We start from the raw sequence: 8,062 nt of genomic DNA, 5'->3' as shown, positions 1-8,062 counted from the left end.
ATAACTTTGTCCACTAACCATCATAATTAAGAATAATGTCACCCACTAACCGCATGGATCTTATTGCAGTATGAAAAACCAATGTAAGAACAGAAAAATATCTGCTTATGATTACAATGTAATGAAAACACACTAAAACAAAGAGAAAAACCGGCAGTGTTGCAATACAAACCTAATACAAATATTCATCAATAAACATGCCTCTTTCTTTGAGACGGGTCTTTCCAATACTTGGTTTACTTTATAAGGTCTTTAGGGCGAAATATTTTCCTAATGATAGCATCCTGGAAGCTCCGGTTCATCCACAATGTTCTTTTCCTTGGAGGAGTATTTTAGAGGCAAGGGATGTCATTAATAAAGGTGCTGTTTGGAGAGTGGGGAATGGAGAGTATTAAAATTTTGGAGCATACTTGTTTGCCAGACCATTCCAACAGTAAGGTTGTTTCTCCAAGGACTAACACTGATGCTCTCTTTGTGAAGGACCTGTTTTTGGAAGATAGAAGGGTGTGGGATCCTGGTTTAGTGGAAAGGATTTTTTTGCCGTGGGAGGCTGAGTTGATCCAACAGATTCCAGTGAGTGAAGAGTATGTTGAAGACCTGTTGATTTGGTCTCTAACTCGTACTGGGGATTATAGTGTGCAGAGCCCCTATCAGATGTTGGAGACAAATGCAAGACGATTAAATCCAGGTTCTTTTTCACTGGATGGGCAGAGCAAGGTATGGAAGATCAAGACTCCAAATAGAATTCGTCATTTTATTTGTCGAGTTGCACGTGACTCTCTACCTACAAAACAGAATCTTCGACATCGACATGTCCCTGTTGAAGCCTCCTATTCAACGTGTGATGAGCATACGGAATCTTTAATCCATTGTTTATGGTTGTGCGATCATGCCTAGGCAGTTTGGAAATCTAATATTAGTTTTGTCAGGTTCTACAGAAAACAATATTGGAGCTTTTTCGAGGTATGGGAGGAGGTATTATGTAGCGCTTCGGAGTATCAGGTGGCTCTATTTTCTACTATTTCTTGGTGTCTGTGGCAGAGGCGGAATAGATTGAGAGAGAACCAACCAACTTGGCCGTTGAAGGAAGTTGGTGAAAGGGCAATTGTCTTAGTGAGGGAATTCTTTGATGCATGCAAGTCTGATGCTGGGCCGAGTGTTCTTGCTGCTCATGTGCGTTGGTCTCGTCCTCCAGAAGGTATATATAAGGTGAACTTTGATGCTGCTATGTTTGAGAATTCAAGTTGCGCAGGTATCGGGATGGCGATTCGAGACTCAGATAGTGAGATCATTGCTACTTTGTCCCAGAGGATTCCTCTTCCTTTTTCAGTGGAGATGGAAGAAGCCATGGCAGCTCTTTTTGCGCAGGGAAGTTGTCTATCTAAGGAATAAAGCAAATGCAAAGTAAATGGTAGCTCTTTTTGACCCATAATAATAAATAATATATTATAAGGAATATAAAAAATAAAACAATGAAAAGTAAAGTAAAAAAAATCAAAATAAAGCAAATGTAAAGTACCTATCCTGGGAAAGAGTTAAAAAAAAAGGGTCATGGGTCATCTGGTTTGGGAGAAAGTATACTATATTTTAGTAATACCAACTCAGTATTTATTTTAATATTTTTTATTTAATAAATGGGTGACACATGTTTCAAGAAAACCACATCAACCTATTGCATTGGACCAAAGCAAAAGTCAATTTTATCCTAAAAAATTTCAAACTAGTGCCACTTTCTTCCACACTTTACCAAACCTGAAATTGCAAAACCCATTTGTTTCTCTCTTTGTCTCAAATGCTCCCTCTTATTTCTCTCTCTCTCTCACCCCGAACCTCGCTGCCAAATACAGCCATTGCTATGCATTGTTGGTTCAGGGAGATTGGAATTTATATCCTCTGAAAACCTCGAAAATCATCTTTATTCTATTTCTAGCATCATCGTTAGAACCCGCACCACTTTCTCAGTCATTGATTCCAACACCCAAAGACGCACACTACAAAAAAATCGTCCTGTCCCAGCGTTTTTTTCCCAGCGTTTTTATAAAACGCCGTAATAGAAAAGCCTGCACCAGCGCTTTTTGAAAACGCTGGTATAGGATATCCTATTACGGCGTTTTTCAAAAACGCTGGTATAGGAAGCCAAAAAACGCTGGGATAGGGTTACCGATTTCCCTTATGGGGAAAGACCTATCCCGGCGCTTTTAAAAGCGCTGGGATAGGTCTTTCTCCATAAGTGAATGTAAGGACCTGTCCCAGCGCTTCTAAAAGCGCTGGCATAGGTCCCTCTATTCCAGCGCTTTTGAAAAGCGCTGGGACAGGTCCTTACATTCACTTATGGAGAAAGACCTATCCCAGCGCTTTTAAAAGCGCCGGGATAGGTCTTTCCCCATAAGGGAAATCGGTAACCCTATCCCAGCGCTTTTGGAAGCGCTGGAATAGGTTAACCCTATTCCAGCGCTCTAAAAGCGCTGGGATAGGTCATCTAAAGCGCTGGGATAGATCACCTAAAGTGTATTTTTGTAATTTTTTGGTTTTAGTCATTTTTAGGTATTTTGACCAAAATACCCCCAAAATCTCAAAATGACCAAAATACCCTCGAAACTTAATAATTACCAAAATACTCTAAAAACACAAAAAATGACCAAAATACCCCTGAAATCCAAAAAAGACCTAAATACTAGGAGTGTCAATGTTCGACCCAACCCGCGAACACGACACAAACCCAACACGGGTTTTTTTGGGTTAGGGTTGGGCCTTAATGGGTTTGGGTCATAAACGGGTCGACCCGAAAGCGACACGATAAGAAACGTGTCATAAGCGGGTCAATCCGCGTAACCCGCAATAGACACGTTTGACACACCAATTTATTTGTGTCAACCCGAAATGACTCACTTAACACAACCCGTTTAATTCGTATAACAAATAAATATTTATTTTATTTTAGATTTGTCAAATACCTTTTATATCCAACATATATTTTAAATTTAGAAAGAAAAGTGAATAATTATAAAAATTTATAAGGGATATAATTGAAAATTGAAACTTTCAAACCCTAGAACTACTTATACTTTTTTTTTTTTTGGCATAAAACTTACACAAATAAAATTGGATGAGCTTGTGGAAGATGTTATGAATTTGGACATTAACAAAGAATCTATAGATTATAATCGTGGTTATAGTCAGATTTAGTCTACTGTTTGCTCAAATTCTTTCAATATTGATACTTAGCATTTGACAAATTCCAAGGATATTATATTTTTGTTAAACTATGTTATTTTATTTTTGTTAAACTTTGTTATTTTGAATTTGGGTTGAAGTGTATGCACTAATTTTGGAGTGTAAGGAACTTATTTCTAAATGAATATTATATTTTTGTTGAACTATATTATTTTGAATGTGGGTTGAAGACTTGAAGTGTATGCATTGCTTTTTAGGATTAGATAGATGTTATATTTAATATTATGCAGGTTGAAATGGGTTGTGTTACATTCGTGTTAACCCAATACAACTCGTTTATTAAGTGTGTCAAATGGGTTGGGTCAGGTCAACTCGTCTTATTAACAGGTCGGGTTAGGGTTGAAGGATCATGACACAATTATTAAATGGGTCGGGTTAGGGTTGAGTCATTTAATTGAATACCCCTACCTCGACACGACACGAACCCAACACGCTAACCCGAATTGACACCCCTACTAAATACCACTCAAAACCTAAAAATAACCAAAATATCCTTAAAACCTAAAAAATGGCCAAAATAACCTTGAAGCCTAAAAATTTATCAAAATAACCTTGAAACCTAAAAACGACCAAAATAACCCCGAAGCCTAAAAATTGACAAAAATAATCTCGAAACCTAAAAATGACCAAAATATCCCCCCTAAAAGTATAAAATGACCAAAATACCCCCCTAAAATTATAAAATTACCAAAATATCCCTCTAAACCAAAAAAAATAACTAGAATACCCCTGAAACCTAAAAAATGACCAAAATACCCTCAAACCTATAAAGTGATGAAAATACCCCTAAACCTTTGAAATCACCCAAATAACCCCAAAACCTCAAAAATGGCCACAAACCACTTGAAACATCTAAAATTACCAAAAATACCCTGAAACCCCTAAAACGACCAAAATAGTACACCTCAAAATATCTAAAATGACCTACATACCACTAATCCTATAAGATGAACAAAATATACCCAAAGCCTCTAAAATTACCAAAATAGGGGTTTAGGGGGTATTTTGGTCATTTGTTATGTTTAGGGAGTATTTTGGTCATTTCTTAGTTTTAGGGGGGATTTTGGTAATTTTTTAGGTTTAGGGTGTATTTTTATCGACTTACAGGTTTAAGGGGCATTTTTGTCATCTTATAGGTTTCGAGGTATTTTGGTCATTTTTCAGGTTTCGAGGATATTATGGTCATTTTAATGTTTAGGGGCTATTTAAGGGGTACTTTGGTCATTTTTTAGATTTCAGGGGGTATTTAAGTTAATTTTTAGGTTTTCAGGGTATTTCGATCATTTTTAGGTTTCTAGGTTATTTTGGTAATTTTCAGGTTTCGGGGTTATTTTGGTCATTTTTAAGGTTTCAGGGGTATTTTGGTAATTTTTAGATTACGAGGTTATTTTTGGTTAATCTTTTGGCTTCGAGGTTATTTTGGCCAATTTTTAGGTTTTGGTGGTATTTTTATCGACTTACAGGTTTAAGAGGCATTTTTGTCATTTTATAGGTTTCAAGGTATTTTGGCCATTTTTTAGATTTCAAGGATATTTTTGTCATTTTAAGGTTTAGGGGTTATTTTGGTCATATGTAGGTTTCAGGGGTACTTTGGTCATTTTTTAGGTTTTAGGGGGTATTTCAGTTAATTTTTAGGTTTTCAAGGTATTTCGATCATTTTTTAGGTTTCAAAGGTATTTCGATCATTTTTAGGTTTCTAGGTTATTTTGGTTAATTTTTAGGCTTCGGGGTTATTTTGGCCATTTTTAAGGTTTCGGGGGTATTTTGGTCATATGTAGGTTTTAGGGGTTATTTTGGTTAAGTTTTAAGCTTCAAGGTTATTTTGGCCAATTTTTAGGTTTTGGTGGTATTTTTATCGACTTACAGGTTTAAGGGGCATTTTTGTCATTTTGTAGGTTTCAGGGTATTTTGGTCATTTTTTATGTTTCGAGGATATTTTGGTCATTTTAAGGTTTAGGGGTTATTTTGGTCATATGTCGGTTTCAGGGGTACTTTGGTCATTTTTTAGGTTTCAGGGGATATTTCAGTTAATTTTTAGGTTTTCAGGGTATTTCAATCATTTTTTAGGTTTCGAAGGTATTTTGATCATTTTTAGGTTTCTAGGTTATTTTGGTTAATTTTCAGGCTTCGTGGTTATTTTGGTTAATTTTTAGGTTTCGAGGTTATTTTGGCCAATTTTTAGGTTTTGGTGATATTTTTAGTGAGGAATTATATTTTATTAATTTGAAGTATTAAATTAAATTAAATTTTGTTAAATTGAATTATTAAAAAATATAATTTATTTTATTAATTTCTACTGTTAAATTATATTTTATTAATTTGAAGTATTATATTAAATCTTATTAATCATTAAATTATACTCAATTAATTTGTAGTATTAAAATATATTTACATAATTGGAAGTATTAATTATATTGTTATTTATTACTAAATTATATTTTCTTGACAATTGTAGTATTAAATTTAATTTTAGTAATTTGAAGTATTAAATTATAATATTTGTTAATTTGTAGGATTAAATTATATTTTTTTAATTTGAAGTATTAAATATTATTTTATTAAAAAAAAACGTAAAGAGCTATTAAGGCGGGCTTGATTTTCGCCACAACAAGTTATATTACTGTCATAATAAACCTTAGCCTACTCTTTCTTTATTGCAGCAACTTTAAATCCGATATAATAGATCAAAATGTTGTCACAATAAAAATCTGCTAAATTCCCTCTAAAACACTTCGGTTCCCACCAAAATTTTGACACTATTCTCTCACTTAGATCAAAACATCGGATTTCCCAAACACTCTCTACCCTCACTCTTGTCTCTGTTCCCTCGCCACTCAAACTGCATAGCCACCACCGTCCTCCCCGCCGCCGGTCCAACAGTCCTCCGATCTAGAAAGGGACAACCTCCCTCACTCTCCCTCACACTCCCTCACACTCCGTCAGCCTTGCCTTCTGCCACCGACACCACCACCTACAACAACACAGCCACCGCGGCCATCCTCGGTCTCCATCCCTCTCTCTAAGATCTTTCAACGCTGATCAACTCTCTTTTTCTTCCATCTTCTTCTTCTTCACGAAGCCCCATTATAATATTCCACATAAGTAGCTCAGTTTTCCTAAACCTTCGATTTTTTATTTGTGGGTTTTGTTCTGTGTTTTTTAATTGTGGGTTTTGTTCTGTGTAGGCCTTTGTTTGTTTCTTAGGAAAGTTTTATTCAGTTTTAGTTTTATTTTTCATCACAGGTTTTTTTATGTCTTCTGCTATCGTCGATGTTTAGATCCTTTCAGTTGTTGCCGTTTCTGAAAAACTAAAGGCAGGGTATTTAACGCAAGGTGAGTTTTTATTCTCTTATTAGAGAGAGATTCTCTTTTTTTTATACCTAAATCGTTCATAGCTAAACCTACGAATTTCATATGATTTTTTTTTAGTTGCATTCTATTTGTTGTGGTGATTTCATCATCAAAGAATTGGTTGGAGGATTTCAAATATGCACATGAGCAGGTATGGTTTCTATATTGTGAATCAGTAACTTTCAGTATTTCATTTTGACTCCTTGAGAATATTAGTGAAGTGGTAAGAAATATCTGGTTATTGTTTTATCTTTAAATAAATTTTCCGACTAGCTAAGTACACTGGAAAAAGTATCCTGTTGGCAGCTGTGCCAATGAGTGATTTCTTTTTTAATTTCAATAATTTATTTTTTTTTATGCACCTTTTGGTGCTATGAAAGATTTAAGCGAACTCTAACTAATAAGTTGACCATGAATTTCTAGATACATGTGATACTATCATGGTAAAAGTTACTTTATAAGCTTATGATGGAACTCAGTTCTGCCAATAGTTGTTTGTAGTTTTTTTTTTTTGGTGGGGCCCTTCATCTGAGTTATCATAAGACTTTGATGTGTGTTTTCTATTATTCTTGGACACATTTATCTTTTATAGTAGTTGGAATTATTGATGAAGTTGAGCGAGTCTTTGTTGTATCGTCAGTTCTAATTGGCCTCATTGTGCTGTCTATTCCTTTACTCCCACTTAGAATCTCTTTCCTTATTTTCTTTGATGTACACATTTGAGGGGTCTAGGTCCTATTGGCAATGATTGCTATTTCCTGAGTGACAAGGGTTTGGAAGCAATTGCAACTGGTTGCAAGGAGCTTACACGTCTCAAAATTAATGGGTGCCTACTTATCAGAACTTTGGGACTGGAATCTATTGGAAAATATTTCCAGTACCTCTCTCTCTCTCAACTTAATCATAATAACTTCGGTTTGTAGTTATGATAATGTGTGCAGTGATTCAAAGTCATGCTTGGGTCACACAATCACACAAGCTGTACAAGGATTCCATTAAGCAACATGCTTTTACTAACCTGCTAAAAGTATTTAATATTGTTGCATTGATATTTTTGAAAAGTTACATTCAAAGCTCAGGCACTTTCTTTTTTATACTTATGCTTCCAAGTTCTTTCAAGAGATGGATATTCATCTGCCTTCTGTAGTAGTAGCCTTTGTAAAATGTTTTCCACTTAACTTAGTGAATGAGGAAAATATTGAATTCATCAATTCGAATGTTATCGAATGTGCATAAAAGTTCATGCCTTCCTCTCAGTCAAGGTTTTGGATGGATTTAGTCACATGTTCCTTGCATTTTATAAATAAGTTTTGCTTGAATTCTGCTTAATTTGAAGTATATTTCTTGCATTTTTGGATCAAAGCTAGTTACCTTTTGTTGGCTTGATACCATCTGTAGATACTTTTGTGATCACATTAGCTCTGAAAATGTCAAGGCAACTCACTGATTTAGCACCTGTTATTTTGCCAAAGGATGG

Source organism: Quercus lobata, chromosome 1, assembly GCF_001633185.2.
Source record: "Quercus lobata isolate SW786 chromosome 1, ValleyOak3.0 Primary Assembly, whole genome shotgun sequence".
Lineage (NCBI taxonomy): Eukaryota > Viridiplantae > Streptophyta > Magnoliopsida > Fagales > Fagaceae > Quercus > Quercus lobata.
The sequence above is the reverse complement of the archived record's forward strand: the minus strand, read 5'-3'. Positions refer to the sequence as shown.